The sequence below is a fragment of the Sus scrofa genome, chromosome X, assembly GCF_000003025.6.
Source record: "Sus scrofa isolate TJ Tabasco breed Duroc chromosome X, Sscrofa11.1, whole genome shotgun sequence".
Taxonomy (NCBI): domain Eukaryota; kingdom Metazoa; phylum Chordata; class Mammalia; order Artiodactyla; family Suidae; genus Sus; species Sus scrofa.
The window spans coordinates 84902162-84922882 of NC_010461.5; the positions used below are offsets into that span (position 1 = coordinate 84902162).

Genomic DNA, 20721 nt, shown 5'->3' on the forward strand with positions numbered 1-20721 from the left:
CGCATTTGTGCGGGGTAGGGGGAGGGGAGATGTACTGGGAAGCATAGCTTTCTGATAGCTGGCAGGCCAGTGAGCTCGCTGTGGTGTGGGGAGTATTCTATGGGGGCCCACCCCTTCTTCTCTCCCCTCCCCAACACTGGCACCTTGTCTCTCCTGCAAATCCAGCTCTTCTCCCAGGTCCCCTCTGATGTGGCTTTCCATTTCCCAGCCCTTAGCGTATTGCTCCCTCCTCCCGCAACACTCTGCTTTCTAGTTTCCCAGGCAGTCTCTGCCCTGTCAAACCTGACAGACCAGTTCCTAGGACCCCCCCCCCCCAAGCAGTCTCCACTCTGCCCACCCCAGCCCCGTCCTGTTCCCGGGGTACTAACCTCCAGAGCCGAGGTCTTGGTGCCCAGCCCCCACCCAAGTGACTCAATTTTTGGTGACTGTGCCAGTAGTTCAGATGATCTGTTTGGTTCTCGCTCTGCTTTTCAGTACTCTGACTTAACTGCTGCGCTCTTCTCTGCATGTGGAGATTCGCTGATTTGGTTGATCTTTCCGATGAGTAGGTGACTTTCCAGGGTGTGGGATCTCTTTCTCCTCCACAGTTCCCTTTCGGGGGCGCCCATCCAGTTTGGATTCACCTTCTCTCACTCTCTTTTCTCTTGTTTTACCCAGTTATGTCACAAGATTCTTGCTGTTATTGGCGTTTAGGTTCTGCCAGCGATTGATTGATGTTCTGTGTGAGTCGTTTAACCTGTAGATGCGGGGTTTTTTTGTTGTTGTGTTTGTGGGAGCAGGCGAGCATGTCCCCCTACTCTTCCGCCATCTTGCCTCCCTGAATCCAAGATCAGCTTCTTAACTGGAGCTCTGGAGCTCATCCCTTTCCTTCTCAGAAACCCCATCCATCAGCCACCTCCCCTCTCTTCTGTATCTTCAACCTTCTTTCTTCTAGCTCCTTCCCACCAGCATGTGAACATGTTCAAGTCTCTGCCATCTTTAAAAATATCCTCCAACAATTTTATGAGACCTTCCAGCTGCCATCTGATCTCTCCCTTCCCAAGCTTATTCAAGTACAACATGCATTTACAATCTCTATCCCTTGAATGCCCAATGTTCCTGTTACACACAGCTATGTAATAAGCCACTGCAAAACTTGGGGCTGAAAACAATAATCATTTTATTATACTCATAATTGTGTGGGTGAGAAATTTGGGCAAGGCTTATTGGACAATTCTGCTCCACTGGCATCTCTCAGTGGTATCCAGCTGGTGGCTAGGTTGATCTGGTGGATCCAAGATGGTTTCCTTCATGTCTAGCATCTTGTTAGGGATTTCTGGATTGTTGGATGCAGCTGGGTTCCCCCTGCCCACCTCTCTTCATGTGCTCCCACAGTCTCTCCATGTGGTCTATTCAGGTGATCAGACTTCTTAGATGATTGCTCAGGGATCTAAAAGACCAAGGCAAAAACCACAAGGCTTCTTATGACGTACCCTTGTAAGTTAAGCAGCATCACCTCCCTGCATTCTATCAGTTAAACTTATTTACAGAGCCCACCAGATTCAAGACTAGGGCACAGTACAGGGGTATGATTACTGAGAGGAATGGTTAACAGGAAATACATGTTAAGAGTCTACCACCCCTGTGCACTCCTCAAACTACAGTCTGGCAACACTCCTTGCCATCCCACTGAAATCACAATCTCTAAGGTAAAGACCTCTTAGTTGTTAAATCCAATGCATGCTTTTTGGTACTTGCTTAGATTGATTTTTCTGCTGAACTTGACATACTAACTGGACCACTAACTTCATGAAATTTTCCTTCCCTGGCTCTTGTATACCAACTTTCCTGTATGCTTTTAATGATTCTGGCTGTTTCTCAGTCTCCTAAAGTGACTCATTTCTTACGCTCTCCTCTTAAATGCTGGGCTTTGTTATCAGTTCTCTTCTCACCCAGCACATGCTATCTGGTTATATCATCTAGGCCTAAGGCCTCATCTATCACTGAGTGACTGATGATTCCCCAACACACATCTTCATCCCAGATCTCTCTCCAGTCCTCCAGACTCTTATGTACTCCGACAGGTACCTCAAACATGGCCAAAGCTGAATTCATCTTCCCCCTTAAACTCACTCATTCTTATATTCTCGATTTTATACTGACAATCCTGTGAGACGCCCAAGGCAGAAACCTGGAAGTCACCCTTAGCTCTCCCATCTCTCTAATTCCCCCTTATATACTTTATCAACAATCCCTGACCATTCAATTGGCTAAAAAGCTTTTCAATTTATCCACTCTTCTCCATCCCAGATGCTAGGTTTGGCAGGAGATGGGGCTGGGGGGTGTCTTGGCTTCTCATTCTGATCTACAAATTGTATAGAAGTTATATTTACTACCATAACCTCAGATAATACTTTTAAGAGCAGAGGTGACCAGGAGATATTAGGATAGGGGATATTTAAAGAGTGAATCTCATCGGAAGAGGCACTCAAATTGGTGGCAGTAGGACTCTGCCTGTCCAGAGTGAAGTTATTTCAGTTTATGGCAGAGCCTAAGTGGGGGCTTATCAAGCTTCTAATACCTGAAAACCTGTCACCCTGAAACTTTATCATGCTTAGCTTATCTGGTTATAAAAACTGCCTTTTTAAAGCCACATTACTGACAGCTAACATCCAGATATAATTTGGGTATAATTTCTTACTACCCCACTAGAACATTCTTGCTACATTGACAACAGGTTACACAGTAGGTTCTGGCTTCCAGTAAATTACCAGGTAGCTTCTATAGAGCCCACCTTTCCTTCAGATATACTCTGGACAAAATACTAAAATACAATTACCTGAAAGTATTGACAAACAACCTGAAGAAAGAAGAAACTGGAAGAGAATCTATACCTAAAGGATAGGATTAGATTTAGGTGAGATTCCCAATTTTTCAGGCTTTTGGTCACAGAGCAGGCTCCAATTAGTGACTGTTAGGTGAGTAAAACTGAGTCTTTACCAAAGGATAAAAGGTTTTAGTATCTGGAGCCTCTGGAGGTAAAATACTGGAATGGAGGGATCTTGACGGGTTGAGCCCTAAATTATGTGTAGTAACTCTGCCTAAATCTCTGTCCAACTTCTAAACTGTGCATGTACAGGGCAGTCTCAAAATAGCTCAGATAAAGCTAAAAGAACTGAATAGAAATTTTAGCTGCTGCTTATTGCAGGGGAAACTAAATATGAAATTTGAGTTCTGTCAAGTTAACTACCATCTAAAACAAAAAAAAATCAATACCCTTCAGAGGGACACAGTGAAATCCAGAGTCTCTACAACATGTCCTCTGACAAATCCAAATGATTGGACATATTGGAAACAGAAAAATGTGACCCATAATGAAGAAAATAGGTAATCAATTAAGACTGACCCCCAAGTTGACCTAGATGTTGGAATTAGCAGATAGGTGTTTTTAAGCAGCTATTATACCTATGCCCAAGGATATAAAGGAAAATATGCTCATAATGAATAGTGACCAGTTGCATTCCATCCAGGTAAAGATGTAGTACCACCAGTGGAGGCAGAGAATACAAGAACCCTGTTAGATTTTTATTTGTTTATCCAGAGTCTTTCCCTTTCCTTGAAAAGAAAACCCTGTTTCTTAGGAGTGCTACTCCTCTCTTGTCCAGCCATGCAGTTCTAGTGGGGACTTCCTAGTACCCTCTCATCTCCCTAGTCACCATTCATTTGATTGGCTTATATATGAACATCTGATCCAGATCACAACAGTCAGAATCTTTCTTTTAATTTTTTAAAAAAAACAACTTAAATGGGGGGAAATTTTTTTTTTGTGTCTTTTTAGGGCTGCACCCACAGCATATGGAGGTTCCCAGGCTAGGGGTCCAATCGGAGCTGTAGCCGCCTTCCTACTCCAGAGCCCCAGCAATGCAGGATCCAAGCTGCGTCTGTGACCTACACCATAGCTCATGGAAATGCCAGATCCTTAACCCACTGAGTGATGCTGGGGATTGAACCCGGGTCCTCATGGATGCTACTCGGGTTCATTAACCACTGAGCCATGATGGTAACTCCAAATGGGGGAAAATATTGTGTCCCACTTTTGTGGCACCATTTAAAGATGTGTGGATGGGAACTGCTGGTGGCCCTTTTACAACTACAGGGAGGAAGCTTGTCTGAAGACGAGACTGCAGTCAGCATGCAGGATGAGCTATAGATTCCTATTGGTATTCACGTCTCTGGTCTCATCATCCTCATGGATACTAGTTGGGTTCATTACCGTTTAGCCACAATGAGAACTCCAGCTACCGTTTTCAATGCCTGCCAGTTTCACCTACTAAAGATTCTGGAAGACAGTCCATACAGCCACAGCCCAAGTGCCACTATGTTCCACCCCAAGAAGCCCTGCGTCCAGTGCTGTTATCTCCATAGCATCCTCCTCGATGCCTCAGTCTGATCTTTCTAGAACATCCCGATTTGACCAAGTCAGTCCTTTCTGAAACCCCTTGATGACTCCCCATTATCTATATAATGAAATCTTAACTCCATAGGCAAGTGACAAAAGTCCTTTCGAACGAGGGCCCAACTGGCCTTTTTAGGCTCACTTGCTGCCACTCCTCCACCACTGACAACACCGAAGCCTCAATACTGAGCTCTCCACCACCACCACCTCCCTACCTGCCTCAAGCATGTCAACTACTCCCACACACTGCCTCCTGAACACTTATCCTCTCTGGGCACCATATTCCCCAATTTTCTTCCAGTCTCTGCAGCTATTCCTTTTTCATCTTTCTCACGGGCTTCTCATTCTCTACTCCCTTGGTAAGTGTCACTTAGTCCACTCCCTGTTTCACTGCAGGTCCTGTCCTGAGTGATGGCATCCACCGCCAGGCTTTCAAGCTCTACCTACATGCTGTGATCCCCTGATCTTCACTCCTGACCTCCTGCCTGGGCTCTGGTCTCACACATCCTCATGGATAGTGCCTCCTGAAGATCATACAGACACACCTTAGCAGGTCCAAAACAAACGAATTTCCCACCCCAAACTCGCTTCTCTCTTTAATTTATTGGTGGTACCACCACTACCCAAGCCAGAAACCTGGAACTTTTCATTCTCTACCAAATACTGCCGAATTCATATCCTCAGTTAACTCTTCAGTCTGTTTCCTCCTCTTCATACTCGCTGCTATTGTCCGGCTCTCATCCTCTCTGGCTTGAATTCAGCAATAGTCTCTTCTCTCCTTCCAGTCTGCCATGCCTCCCATCCAAATGATGACATGCATCACCTACCTACAATGATAATCATGTCACTGCCCAGCCTGGCTTGAAACACTTCACTGGTTCCCACTGCCTGGTCAGACAAAATTTTTCCTTTCCTGGGAGTTCCCATCATGGCTCAGTGGTTAACGAATCCAACTAGGAACCATGAGGTTGTAGGTTCAATCCCTGGCCTTACTCAGTGGGTTAAGGATCCTTCATTCCCCTGAGCTGTGGTGTAGGTCACAGACGCAGTTTGGATCTGGCATTGCTGTGGCTGTGGTGTTGGCCAGCAGCTGTAGCTCTGATTGGACCCATAGCCTGGGAACCTCCATATGCCACGGGTACAGCACTAAAAAAAGACAAAAAAAATTATTCCCTTCCCCATAGTTGTTAAATACCTAATCTAGGAGTTCTCATTGTGGCACAGTGGAAATGAATCCGACTAGGAACCATGAGGTTGCAGGTTCAATCCCTGGCCTTGCTTAGTAGGTTGGGATCCAGTGTTGCTGTGAGCTGTGGTGTAGGTCTCAGACATGGCCCGGATCCTGTATTGCTGTGTCTCTGGCGTAGGCTGGCGGCTACAGCTCCGATTAGATCCCTAGCCTGGGAATCTCCATATGCTGTGGGTGCAGCCCTAAAAAAAAAAAGATTTTTAAAAAAGACAAAAAAAAAAAATACTTACTCTGTACCAGGAACTATGCTAAGTATTAGGAATATAATGTTAACCATGAACTGGCCCCTACCTTTTAAGGAATTTGCCACCTATCTGGGAAGACAGATATATAACCACATACTAATGACATAATCTATTAAGTCCTATGATAGATATATTCACAGAGCATTACAGGAGCATAAGATTGAGTTCCTTGAAGCAGAGACCTAGGTCTTCCTAATCTTTCTATCCCTGACATTTGGTACCAGGTCTAATTCAATAGAATTTTTTTGGGGGCCACACCCACGGCACATGGCGGTTCCCAGGCTAGGGGTGTAATCACAGCTGTAGCCGCCAGCCTATGCCAGAGCCACAGCAACACAGCATCTGAGCTGCGTCTGCAACTTACACCACAACTCATAGCAATGCCGGATCCTTAACCCACTGAGCGAGGCCAGGGATTGAACCTACGTCCTCATGGATGCTAGTCAGATTTGTTTCCACTGAGCTACGACAGCAACTCCAGAAAACTGTTTTTAAGTACTGAACAGATGATCTTCTCTGACCCTCAGTTTCTATGTAAAATGGCTCATAGCTCATGTATCAAATGAATTAAATCTATGAACTTTCTTCCAATCCTGATTTGAATTAACCAAACGCAATTTTTAAAATGAGATAATAAGGAAAATTTGAACACCAGGTATATATTTGATAATGTTATAGTATTATTGCTTGGGGTTTTTTTTTTTTTTTTTTTTTTTTTTTGTCTTTTGGTCTTTTTTTGTTGTTGTTGTTGCTATTTCTTGGGCGGCTCCCGCGGCATATGGAGGTTCCCAGGCTAGGGGTTGAATCGGAGCTGTAGCCACCGGCCTACACCAGAGGCACAGCAACGCAGGATCCGAGCCGCGTCTGCAACCTACACCACAGCTCACGGCAACGCCGGATCGTTAACCCACTGAGCAAGGGCAGGGACCGAACCCGCAACCTCATGGTTCCTAGTCGGATTCGTTAACCACTGCGCCACGACGGGAACTCCTGCTTGGGGTTTTTAAAGTGTTATAATGGTACTGTGGTGTGTTTAAAAGTCATCTTCTACAGGTATGTGAGGAAGTATTTAAAAATTGAATTATGCAATTAAAAATTATCTGGGATTTACCATAACATAATCTAGTGGTGTTAGGTAGGGGTTCTAGCTGAAACAAGACTGGCTGTGAGTATGTTAATAATTGCTAAAGCAAGATAATGGATAAAAATGACAAAATCTCTCATGGTTCTGGGACAATTCAATGATGTGATTATATAAAACTTCTGATATTGTGCCTGCTGTGTCAAAAAATGTTAGTTTTGCTTCCCTCTCATCCTTTTAATTCTATCCAGGGCACAACAGGAGAGACAGGTCAGTGGTATGGGAGTTAGAAGCCCAATATCTGTTTGTTTGTTTGTTTTGCTTTGTTTTGTTTTTTGTCTTTTTAGGGCTGCACCTGCAGCATATGGAGGTTCCCAGGCTAGGGTTCTAATTGGAGCTGTAGCCGCCGGCCTACACCACAGCCACAGCAACACAGGATCTGAGCCGCGTCTGCAACCTACACTACAGCTCACGGCAATGCCGGATCCTTAACCCACTGAGCAAGGCCAGGGATCGAACCTGCGTCCTCATGGATGCTACTCAGATTTGTTTCTGCTGAGCCACGACAGGAACTCCCAGAAGTCCAATATCTGAAGAACTGGAAACATTCTCAATATTGTTTCTCTCTTCTGACTTGTAAAGACAGAGCAGCTAGAGCACCAAGTGGCTCCCAAGTAGCCTTGAGTAGGGTAGTGCTCCAAGATCAGCAGAACAAAGAGGAAGAAATCACAGCTTGAATTTCTGTGGAGAGGAGAGAAAAACTGCTCCAGACCAGAACATGATCCCTTGGCTGGAAAGAGCTCATCTTTTCCTCTGCTGCTTGAGTCCCTGTGTGGTACTGCCACCTGGTGGCTCTCTAGCATCGCTTTACCGAGTTCTCGGACGCAGGTAGCTCTCATAGTTCTGACTATACTGAAAATTCTGGAAGGGAAAGCCCCTTCAACCAAATATTTCCTGAACCGCTCAAAGTTAAGCATAACATATCATATCCCTCGTGTCCAACAAAGTACTTTGTACTCAAGCACCTCTCACTGTATTAGGATGGGTGAGCATTTATTCATCTAACCAACTTATTTAGGCATGGGAGACACAATGGTGAACAAAACTAATTGAGCATATAAACAGAGTTAAACATGTAAACAGAGAATTAAAATAATCACTTTCCCCCACTATAAAAGTAGTTATATTATATCCACCAGTTTGTTTTATTTTTTATTTTATTATTATTACTTTTTTTGTCTTTTTGTCATTTTTTTAGGGTTGCACTTGTGGCATATGGAGGTTCCCAGGCTAGGGGTTGAATTGGAGCTGCAGCTGCTGGCCTACATCACAGCCATAGCAACACAGGATCTGAGCCGCATCTGCAATGTATACCACAGCTCATGGCAACACCAGATCCTTAACCCACTGAGCAAGCCCAGGGATAGAACCCACATCCTCATGAATGCTAGTTGAGTTCGTTAACCACCGAGCCACTATGGGAACTCCTGTTTTATTTTTTAGTTGCACATATATGTGATATTATATAGTATTTGTCTTTCTCTGTTTGACTTTCACCTAGCATAATACCCTCCACGTGCATCCATGTTGTTACAAATGGCAAAATTTCATTCTTTTTTAAGTCTCAAAGACATAGGGAACAAACTAGTGGTTACCAGTGGTGAGAGGGAAGGGAGGAGGAGCAAAATAGGGGCAAGAGATAAAGAGGTCCAAACTGCTATGTATAAAATAAATAAGCTAAATAAATAGACTACAGGATATGTTTTACAGCAAGAGGAATATAGCAATATTTTATAGTAACTATAAATGTGGTATAACTTTTAAAAATTGTGAATCACTATCATCTTCTACACCTGAAAATGTACATAGTATTATAAATCAACTACACCTCAAAAGAATAAAAATTAAAAACAAATGTTTTTTTAAAAGTAGTTAATCTTTGTTGAGCATTTAATGTATGCCAGGAACTTGTTTAAGTCCTTTATACATACATGTATTAGGTCACTTAACTTTGATAATAATCCTGTGAGACAGATACTATGATCCTGCAGGTTAGGTAAATTGCCCAAGGTCACAGAGCTAGGAAATGTTAGGGCTCAAATTTAAGCCCGACCTGGCTCCAGAGCCCATGCCCTAGTTTAAAAAAAGTACTACTGCTCCCCTCACCCAATGCCTGTATGAGGATTGAATAAATAAAAACCTTGGACCTCCGAAACCCAAGGAGAGAAAAGCTCAGGTAGGAGATTCTCCTCATAGGAGGTTAAACTAATCAAGAACTTGACTCCATCCCTATGAATCTCATCTAGGTCCTGGGGTTTCTCACTGTGGAATCTCTGCCTCTGTTGCAGCCCTGCATCCTCTACCCCCAAAGTGAGCATTCTCCATTTAATGTTCTAACTCAAACATAAACAAAAACCACTTCATACAATTCTTCCTAACATGATGGAAACATGCTGGTCTTTTCAAGAAGATGCTACCAAATTCTAAAGGTGAACTGTACAGAAACAAACAAAGCAATTGAAGGAAGCATTCATAAACAATTTCAATTATGACCATACCTACCTGGTTTCCAGCTTTGTGCATTTAGTACCTGGATTCCTGGCTGGACTCATAAAAATATGGCTGCCTTAGGGATGTAAAGTACAACATGATAAATATAATTAACACTGCCTCATATTACATATGAAAGTTGTCAAGAGACTAAATCCTAAGTGTTCTCATCACAATAAAACATTTTTTTCTGTTTCTTTAATTCTGTATCTATATGAGATGATGGATGTTCATTAAACTTATTGTTTATAAACTTATTCATGATATATGTAAATCAAATCATTATACTGTATACCTTAAACTTATACAGTGCTGGATGTCAACTATATCTCAAAACTGAAAGAAAAAATACATGGCTGACTTTTGGTAAGCACTTACTCTGTGCAAGGCATTGTACTTTACACTATTGATCCCATTTAATCTTCACACCAAACCTGTGATGCAGGAAGGTATTCCCATTTCATGGATAAAGATAATAGGGCCAGAGAGGTTAAATTGCCCAGGATTATACAACTAATAAGCACATAAACAGAAAGAAAGGATTTGAACTTAAGTAGCCTGACATCAGAATCTGAGTTCTTGACCACTATGATATACTGCCTCCCTCTTTTTTTTTTTAATATTTTTTGTTCTTTTTAGGGCTGCACCCACAGCATATGTAAGTTCCAAGGCTAGGGGTTGAATCGGAGCTGTTGCCGCTGGTTCATTATCACAAAGCCACAACAGAACTTCCTTCTTTTTTATTTTTATGGCCCCACTCATGGCATATGGAAGTTCCCAGGCCAGGGACTGAATCTGAGCCACAGCTGCAGCAACACCAGATCCTTTAACCCACTGCACCTGGCTGGCGACTGAACCCACTCTCCCACAGTGACCCAAGCCACTGCAGTTGGATTCTTAACCTACTGTTTGACAGTGGGATCTCCCCCCATCTCCCACTTTGTAATATCATTCTCTCCCAAATTCCTTCTAAAGGAAAGGTCCAAGCCCAATAAAATTTCTGTGGGATACACTGAACTGTAAAGGGGATTTGGATAAGTTTGGCTCAAATATACCTCCAGGTTTTCAGGTGTCTGTGGCATAGGCCAGCAGCTGCAGCTCCGATTCAACTCCTGGCCTGGGAACTTCCATATGCTACACATGCAGCCCTAAAAAAAAAAAAAAAAAAAAAAAAGAAAGAAAGAAAATGGCTGAATCTTGCTAAGAACCCTGATCTTTGGGGCCTTTTAACTTGCCCTATTTGAATCACCCTCCCTCCTGATCAGTGGGAGCCTTGAAAACCAGCAGCCTCACACTCATGGTAAAATGCCATGAAAGCCAGCTGCCTAACCATCACCATGACTAACAGGGATAGAACAGCCTGGAGTTCCTCAAAAACTCCATCCTCTGAGCACTATCACTATGCGACCTGTCAGGTCCCTGAAAAAGCCTACTTCACATGGCTTATAGTTATTTGCTATGACTCAGCAGGACGTGCGATAGTGGGAAAAGCCCTATCTACAGGGCATTTGCCAAATACAGTCAGTGGCAATTGTTTAACATCACAGCTGCCTAGGCCATCTGTTGGGGAAAAAAGACGAGACTGACCAAAAAACTTAAAAGCAAGATCCTGGGAATCAGATGTCCAAAAAGATCTCTGAATAGCTCTGATATATTTCTGAGGATCTTAAAGTAAACACATGTGCAGGGCTGTGCACATGCCCAGGAAAGAAATTAGAAGGTTCTCATCTCTCACCTCTGGCTAACCTTGAGAGTCTATAAAAACAGGAAGTGAAGACTAAGGCAGAATCGAGCACTGCCTACCAGAGCACTGACAGCATACCACAATACACACAGAGCACTTCTGCAAAAGGTAGGAGGGTTACTGATTCAAGACATTTTAGGAAACATCTGACCAATTATTAGCTGACAGCTAAGCTACAAGCTTAGTGATGACATTGGGCAAGACCTCAGTGGCTGCACACAACAGGAAATACAGATTTTACAAAATTAGTCCAAGAAAGACACTGAATAAATAGCAACAATAAAAACAGCAACAACAACAAACCCCAGCCATGTTAATGTGAGTTGCCACATTATTTAAAATGTCCACTTTTAAACAAAAAAAATTATGAGACATGCCAAAGAAAGGAAAGGAAGGGGGGAGTTCCCTTGTGGTGCAGTGGGTTAAGGATCTGGTTTTGTCACAGCTGTGGTGCAGACTGCAACTGCAGCATGGGTCCAATTCCTGGCCGAGGAACTTCCACATGCTGCAGGTGCGGCCAGGAAAAAAAAAGAAAAAAAGAAAAAAAAAAAGAAAAAAAGGAACAAAGTATGGCCTAAATACAGGAAGGGAAAAAAAAAAAACAGTCAATAGAAACTGTCCCTGAGGAAGATGAGACATCAGACTTACTAGACAAAGGTTTCAAATAACCTATATATAAATATGTCAAAGAACTCATTAAAGCAAACCATGTGGAAAGACATAGTATGATAAAGATGCTTCACCATATAGAGAATATAGATAAAGAGAAGTTATTAAGAAGAGTCAAAAAGAAATTCTGGACTTGAAAAGTATAATAAATAAAATGAAATATTTACTGGAGGGGCTCAACAGCAAATATGAACTGGCAGAAGAAAGAATCATCAGGGAGTTCCCATCGTGGCGCAGTGGTTAACGAATCCGACTAGGAACCATGAGGTTCCGACTAGGAACCATGAGGTTCCGACTAGGAACCATGAGGTTCCGACTAGGAACCATGAGGTTCCGACTAGGAACCATGAGGTTCCGACTAGGAACCATGAGGTTCCGACTAGGAACCATGAGGTTCCGACTAGGAACCATGAGGTTCCGACTAGGAACCATGAGGTTCCGACTAGGAACCATGAGGTTCCGACTAGGAACCATGAGGTTCCGACTAGGAACCATGAGGTTCCGACTAGGAACCATGAGGTTCCGACTAGGAACCATGAGGTTGTGGGTTCGGTCCCTGGCCTTGCTCAGTGGGTTAACAATCTGGCGTTGCCGTGAGCTGTGGTGTAGGTTGCAGACGCGGCTCGGATCCCGCGTTGCTGTGGCTCTGGCGTAAGCTGGTGGCTACAGCTCCGATTCGACACCTAGCCTGGGAACCTCCATATGCTGAGGGAGCGGCCCAAGAAATAGCAAAAAAAAGACAAAAAAAAAAAAAAAAAAAGAAAGAATCATCAAAATTGAAGACAGGTCAATTGAGACTGGCCAGACTAAGGAACAGAAAAAAAAAAAAAAAAGAATGAAGAAAAATGCAGAGCTTCAGATATCTATGGGAGACCATTGAGCACACCAATGTACCCATAATGGGCCCCAGAAGGAAAGGAGAAGGAAGGGACAGAAAGTATATTTGAAGAAAACATGCCTGAAATTCTCCAAATTTGATGAAAACATTAATCTATAAATCCAGGAAGCTCAACAAATTCCAAGAAAGATAAACTCAAAGTAATAAAGGAATTCACACACGTCATAAGACCAGAAACAAGACAAGAATTTCCATTCTTGCCACCTCTATTCAACACTGTGTTGGTGGTTTTAGCCAGGACAATGAAGGGAGAAAAAAATAAAGAGTATCTATGTTGGAAAGGCTCAGGGGTCCTCTCTATGGATCCTGAAGATGAATAAAACACTCATCTTGGAGCTGTGGGGAACCCCACCCATCATTCTTATATGGACTGTTTTCCAGGGGCTCACAGACTAGTAAGAAGGCCAAGCAGATGCCCAGGTAACTATAATGTAAAAGTGAAGGTGACAGAAAAGAGAAACAGGGAAGAGCGATGAAGAGGACAACAGATCTAGGTTTCCAAACAAGTGGCACTGATTTGGGGCCTTGAGTGTTAGAAAAGATTGGGGTATGTGTGAATGGACAGGAATACTTCTCAAAGAAGACTGTACAGAGGGAATAAGCAGAACCAATAGGAGGAGGAGGATCGAGATTCCAATGGGGGAGTTCTGTAGGGCTGGAACACACTGAAAAAGCCATACAGCAAATTCACATGAATTTTTATGAAACAAGAGACTGAGATATTCTGTACTTGGCCCATAATCATGAGGTCAGTTGGTGGTTGTACTTAACATTTGGAACCAATATCTTTGAAGGCCCACTGATTACACAATTCCAATAATAGTACTAGAACTTCTATTCTAACTTACAGACTGAATGACTTAGCCAGCAAGAGCTACTCCTGTGTGTAAAATATAGACTCATATGGAAGCTTGAAAAGTGAACCATTTTCTGCCAGCTTAAAAGAATAAAATTTCATATGTGTCATTGGAAATAATATAGTGTTTTCCTTCAACCTCATACAATGATGTAGAGGAGGGTAAACGCTACTTATCCTTTGGTTATGAAGGAGAGGAAGAGATGAAACTCTCTCTTTGTAGGAGGCATGATCTTTTACATGTAAAATCCTAAGGAGTCACAAAAATACTATTACAAATAATAAATTCAGCAAGGTTACAGGTCAACATACAAAAAGCAACTACATTTCTATACACTAGCAAATGAACACTCCAAATAGGAAATTAATAAAAAAAAGACTCCATTTATAATAGCAAAAAAATTGCTTCAGAATTAATTTAACAAAAGAAGTGTAAGACCTGTATACTGAAAACTACAAAACAAGGTTGAAGTAAATATAAAGAATCCCATGCCCATGGATCAGAAGACTTAATATTGTTAATATGGCAATACTCGGCAAATCAATCTACAGATTCAGCATAACCCCCATAAAGATCCTAGCTGTCTTACAGAAATGGATGAGATGATCCTAAAATTTACATGGAAATGCAAAGAACCCAAAACAGCCAAAACAATCTTGAAAAAAAAGAATAAAGAGGGCTCACAGTTCACGTTTTCAAAAATTATCCCAAAGCTACAGTAATTAAGACTGGTACTGGCAGAGGATAAATATACAGATCAGATAGATTCCAGAAATAAGCTCAGACCTTTATGGTGACTGATTTTCAACAAGGGTGCCAAGACCATTCAACAATTTTAATAATAATAACGACAGAAATAAACACAACATTTATTTTTATTTTATTTTATTTTTGTCTTTTCTGGGGCCACACCCACGGCATATGGAGGTTCCCAGGCTAGGGGTCAAATCAGAGCTATAGCCACTGGCCTATGCCAGAGCCACAGCAAAGCAGGCTTTAATCATCTAGAGGTGTCTTCATTCATAGGTCTCCTGGTTGATGCCGGCTATTAGGTAGGATGTCAACTGGGGCTGCTGACCACAGGACCTACAGTTGGCCTTGATATGGGCCTGGGCTTTCTCAAAGCATGGCAGCCTCAAGGTAGTTAGACTTCTTAAGTGGAAGCTCAGGACCCTAAAGGTCAAGGTCCCCGCAAATAAGGCAAAAGCTGCACTGCCTCTTATGGTCTAGCCTCAGAAGTCAGAGAGTCTGATTTCTCCCTATTCTAATGACTCCAACAATCAAAGTCTGCCCAGATTCAAAGCAGGGGGGACATCAATTCTACTTCTCAATGGAAGGATGGTAAGGTCACATTACAGAAGAGAGTGTGGGATGAGAGATACTATTGTGGCCATCTTTGAAAAACACAATCTGCTACATTCTCCTATCCACTTGTCTTGCTCAAGTATAGTCCTATCGCTTTTTTAACAGGAAAACAACCACGGGGACTTCTATTTTTCACTGATGCTCCCAAGTTCTGTTAGAGGGTAACCAGATGCTTTTATCCACATGCAGCCCCCAATCTCTCCTGTTTACATCTATTTCTCTGCTATATATGCTCCTGGCAGAAAGGGAAATTGGTCTCCTACAGGCTGCTGGACCTGGCACTGATCTCTCTGAGGAGAAAAGCAACCACCAATGTATGGGAGTTGGCCTGGCCCTTACAGCTACTAGGCCTTGGTGTTCTCCTGATGAACATAAACAATTTCACAGACCCTCCACATCAGACAGGGGCCCTCTGTGACAAAAGCAGGACCACTGCATAATCATTTCTGAAAAGAGACAAAACAATGAACTTTGACCAAACCAAAAAATGATCAGACATCCTCCTATCCTGGCTAATAGTGATTGCTGCTACTTTACCAACTAGTCTCCTTCTAGTGTATCCTGCTAGAAAAAATTCATTAAGATATCCAATCATGGAATTAGTCTTATGTAGAGTCTGTTACTTCCTAACAGAATCCAATCCAGAGTGAAGCCTTACTTCCTTAAATCCTCCCCCAAACCATGGAAAGCAAGTCCAAATCCTATAATAAATCCTTTCTTATACTCTCTGAAATGTTCCACAAGTTCCCCATGGTGGGCATTCTCCCTTGACACACTGAGTAATCAACCTGACTTGTTCAACCACAGGTTATGTTCCTGGTGGTCTATTGGCTGGAGGGCACTGACAACTCCTTGAAGCACCTTGAAATTAGAGAACACATTTCAGACAAGGCCATTTCCAATGTCCTGACCTCCAGCTTTGAAGAAGAGGTTGGATTTGGCTCTTTTACATGCAGTTTTGGCATTCATACATTCAATTATATGAATTCCTTATATCTCCAGAAGCTGTTAAAACGTTCCTATAGTTCAAAAATATATATTTATATAAGATTAGGTTGTCAGGGTTTTTTCATCACCTTAACAAGTACAGGAAAGTTATCATAATAAACAGCAGCAATAGCTACCCTGTTACCAACAGGTCACAGGACCTAAGGGCAACCTGGACGCAGGCATACGGGTGTTTAGGCCTCTGCTGTGGGAAAAGCAATAGTTGTACACCCAGCAACTGGCTCATCAGTTGCAGACTCCAGATTACAAAATACATATCTGCCTCCTCTTCCTAGTGAGTTCTTCAGTTTAATCTTATTTTGCAAAGAAATAACATACATTAATTATGATAGTTACCCTTCTCTTCTCTACATTACACTTGATGCAAGAACCCTGATCTTCTGAAAAACCATTCCAAACAAAATAATGACATCCATAGCCTTGTGGTTATCTGTGTGACCTGAAACCTTACGCCACTTCAAGTTAGAGATACACACTGATTTAAAGTTGTTTAGGGATGATGTTCCTGTTGTTCTGCTTGGTGGAGTCTCTGGGGTGCTGGAACACAGGTTTGATCCTCGGGCTGGCACAGTGGGTTAAGGATCTGCTGTTGCAACTGCGGCTCCAATCTGATCTCTTGGCCCTGGAACTCCGTATGCTGCAGGGCAGCTAAAAAAGGAAAAAAAAAATAAAGTTGTTTAAGGAGTCAGCTGTAACAAGCAGGAAATCTGAATTGGAACCAATCCTGTCTAAAGAATTCTGGAGTAATCATGTGTTTGTTGCTCTGACACACATGGCCCCAAATTCTCTTTAGCATCTATCTGTTTGCTCTCAGAGTCCATAAGCTATTCAGTGTTCAAGCAACAAAATTAGAGTCATTCCTACCTAGGAATCACTTAGGACTCAGGGATGCATAGTTGAAACTAACATATGTTTGTTTCATTTCCTTTTATTTCTTCACATCTCATAGAAAATTATATTGTCTATAAGACTAAGTACAAACTAGGCAGAGATGAGGACTGGTGAGGCGGGAAGGAATCAGTGCATAAGGATAAATGAGAGGCTCACCTACCATATGTGAAACGTAATTAATACTCAAAAGTCATGTGTGTGACTATTGATGGGGTTTAAAACATGCTACCCCAAAATATGGCACCATGACATACTGAATTTTTTTTTTTTTTGTCTTTTTAGGGGCTCACTCATGGCATATGGAAGTTCCCAAGCTAGGGATAGAATCAGAGCTGTAGCTGCTGGCCAGAGCCACAGCAACGCCAGATCTGAGCTGCGTCTATAGTCTACACCACAGCTTATGGCAACATTGGATCCTTAACCCACTGAGCAAAGCCAGGGATTGAACCCGAGTCCTCATGGATACTAGATACTGCTGAGCCACGACGGGAACTCCGGCGTACTGAATATTTTAAAGCTGAAAGAGTTTGAGTAAATGGCAGAAGCAGGAAGATCAGCTGACCTCTCATAACTCTTCTCCTCTGAAACAGGTCATAAAACCCTCATGTGAGGTCCCCTCCCTATATCTAGAGGAAAGGAACATCTTTATCTCCAAATACAAAGAGACACAGAGAAAGTCTCCCCCAGTTGACTACACTTCCTTCATACTCTTTGTCATATTTCTCCATGACTTCCCACTCTTCGTCAAACCTAGCATAAAATGCTCAGCTGTTTCTTTGGGTCTTCATTTCCCTATGATGGGCCTTGTGTCACATAAAACTTCCATTAAATACACTTGCACACTTCTCTCCTGTTAACCTGACTTTGTCAGTTGCATTTTCAGACCCAGCCAGGAACCCTAAGAGGGTTGGGTTAAACGTTTTCCTCCCCTATAGTGTCCTGCTGATTTCCTTGAAATGTGACTATCACAGACCCTTAGATTTCTGAAACATCTACGGCACTGATCTTCCTAGCATTTTGCTTACCCCTGAAAAGATTCACAGTAAACTTAGGCCAGGTTATTTGGACTCTTTTGTGTATGTTTTATGTGTCTGCACTTTTGGTTTGGGTATTTTATTCATTTTGTTTTGTAACTGGCCTGGGGGGGAGATGTGGAATCCAGCACTGATGTGTCTAGACTGATTAGTGACATTTCTGAAAATGTGTCCTGGTCTTTTTCAGGCTTGTGGGAGGGTTTGGAGGGTATGCAGAACTGGGGATATAGGCTGTTTAGGCCAATCCCAAAAGGAAGGTTTCACGTTATTCTCTGACACAGTAAGATTTTTGGTTCCCTCTGTGCTCTAAAGTAAATAAACTGATTATTCCTTCTGAAGAGGGAGGGGTTTCATTGCGGGTGAAAAAAAATAAAACTACTCATCACACCATCTCAATTCTGGCTCCTTATACTAATCCTTCTGTGTTGATTGTTCCAATTACCTTTTCATTTTGTAACTTCAAACACAATTTACTACCAGAATTTAGGAACACCTCATTTTTTTGGTGATGATACAAGTGGAGGTATGAGCTCTGTAAATAACTAGTTACTTGAATATAACTCAGAAAGGGATCTGAAAAGAAAATAACTACTTTGTTTTTTAAACAATTTAAGGAATGCTGAACTCTATGAGTGAAGAAAAACTGGTGCAAACCTTACTTTTAGTTCAGGAAGATTCATCTTTGCTCCTCCATTCAAAATATACAAATGAACAACAAAAACACATCCATGTTATTTCATATCTACTGTGACTTAATTTAGACTTGTCTAACCTGTGGGAGTGTGCCTAGTATTCCCTAGAGATGTCCTTTCTGGTTTACTAATCTCAGTTCTGTTTAGATCAGTAGTTCTCCAAGTGCAGTCCAGAATCAACAGTATTGGCATCTTCTGGAAACTTGTTAGAAATGTAAATCTGTGGGTCTACCCCAGAACCACTGAATCAGCAACTCTGTGGTGGAACCCAGCAATCTGTGTTTTAAGAAGTCCCCCCTCCCCCCGCCCCCACCTCCCCCGGCTGCTGATTCTGATGCACAGGAAAGTTTGAGAAACACTTAGACTGTCTTCTATACTGCTATTTCTCTGGTAAACAAAGCAGCAGGTTTGATGATTTAAAATTTTTTATTGCTTAGGATTCCAGGTAAATGCACAAGTCCCTGCTATGAACTGAGTTTGCTAGAAAACCAAAGAGCCAACACAGCAGTGTTTCAAATGCTTAAGCCAGAGAGCCCTTGACTCCTGCACTATAGGCCTACCTAGAACCTGCAGGCTATGCATGCAAGGGGAGGTCTTGCTCTTGGGTAAGAATGACTTTCCATCAGGAGTCCTGGAAGTGCCACTGTGATGGGCAAATGCTCTCACTGGGAATAAACTAGTTTGGGCTTTAAGTCCAACTCAGTTCTCTAGGTAGCTTCACCTGAGCTAAAAAGGAAGGGAGCATGCCGAGAGAAAACTGCACATAGTTTTCCTTGCTTATTTTACCTTCAAAATATATGTCAAATCACTACATCAAAGGTTATTCCAAATGGCACCCTCAGGAGGTTTTTAAAAAATGAGATGCATCTATGTCTATATCCTTGTATTATAATTGCCTGCCTCCAAATACATATAGTAACTGACATGCTGTAACTATCAAGAATAAAGGTTAATTTTTCTCCTCATAGAGCCTCTAGTCCAGTACCCAACACAGAGCAAGTAGTTGCTATCTGTTAAAGGGAGTCAACTCATTAAAAATTGAATCTGAAATCAGGGGCCTAATAAAATCATCCTGGGAGTTCGCTTGTGGCGCAGGCTGGGGATCCGGCGCTGTCTTTGCGGCGCTTCCGGTCGCTGCTGCGGCGCGGGTTCAACTCCTGGCCAGGGAACATGACGCGGGGTGGGGGAGGGGGAAGGAGAGTCATCCTGTATAGGTACGATTCACATGTGCTGGTGCCCAGCCGACAACACTTTTTCATCCTGCTGATTTTACCCTCCATTCATCTGCTTGCCGCCTCTTCCATCCCCAAACACTATGCAGAAGAGTCACACATCTCAACACCTACAGTTACCCGCCCGCTTCCGACACACACGCCATCAATTCTCGCCGCTGGGTCCGTCAGTCTGTCAGTTCCCCCCACTCCTCACGCCCTCTCACTTTCGTTCTCTAACCCAGCGCGGCTGCAGGCAGGCCGTGCCTACGCCTTCAGCCCAGAACAGTGTTACAAACCTCCGCATCGTCCGCTCTCCTGGCAGCGGCAGCCGATCGCCCCTACCTTGCGGCTTCAGAGAGCAACTGCGACCGCAGTAGCTAGTTTCCAGCCTGCCGGCGGCCCTCATTTACACTCGATCATAATAGAGACGCGCACAGGATATTTCCCAGGCGCCCCTGGGGCCACGTACGACGGAACTCCCACAGTCCTCTTCGCCTCCGCTCGCAGCACCCCGAGACTCTGACCTTAACCCTTTCACGTCCATATTCATTGGACCATCAACGCCCCCTGGCATGCAGATTGCTCGGTTGGGAGTTGGCGGACCTTTACCTGGTAAAAGACATAAAATATTAGGCCTTTCCTCTTAGTTGTAATTATCTATTGAACATTTTCTCAACTGGCTTGTAAGTTGACTTGTAAGCTTACCAACTCATTTTTAAATAGGAGCTTAACTTGTTGACAGCATGAACAGTTCATAATGATGCCTTTAAGCTTCCGGACCAAGCCAGA

At 42.9% G+C, this 20721-nt stretch overlaps 1 long non-coding RNA gene across 1 annotated transcript; it reads right to left on the minus strand.

Moving 5' to 3' along the window:
• LOC100739062 lies at positions 1136-20416 on the minus strand. Its single transcript, XR_002340852.1, has 2 exons — positions 20229-20416; positions 1136-1429 (listed from the first exon to the last, which is right to left on the minus strand). It is a non-coding gene; the product is annotated as an uncharacterized LOC100739062 (long non-coding RNA).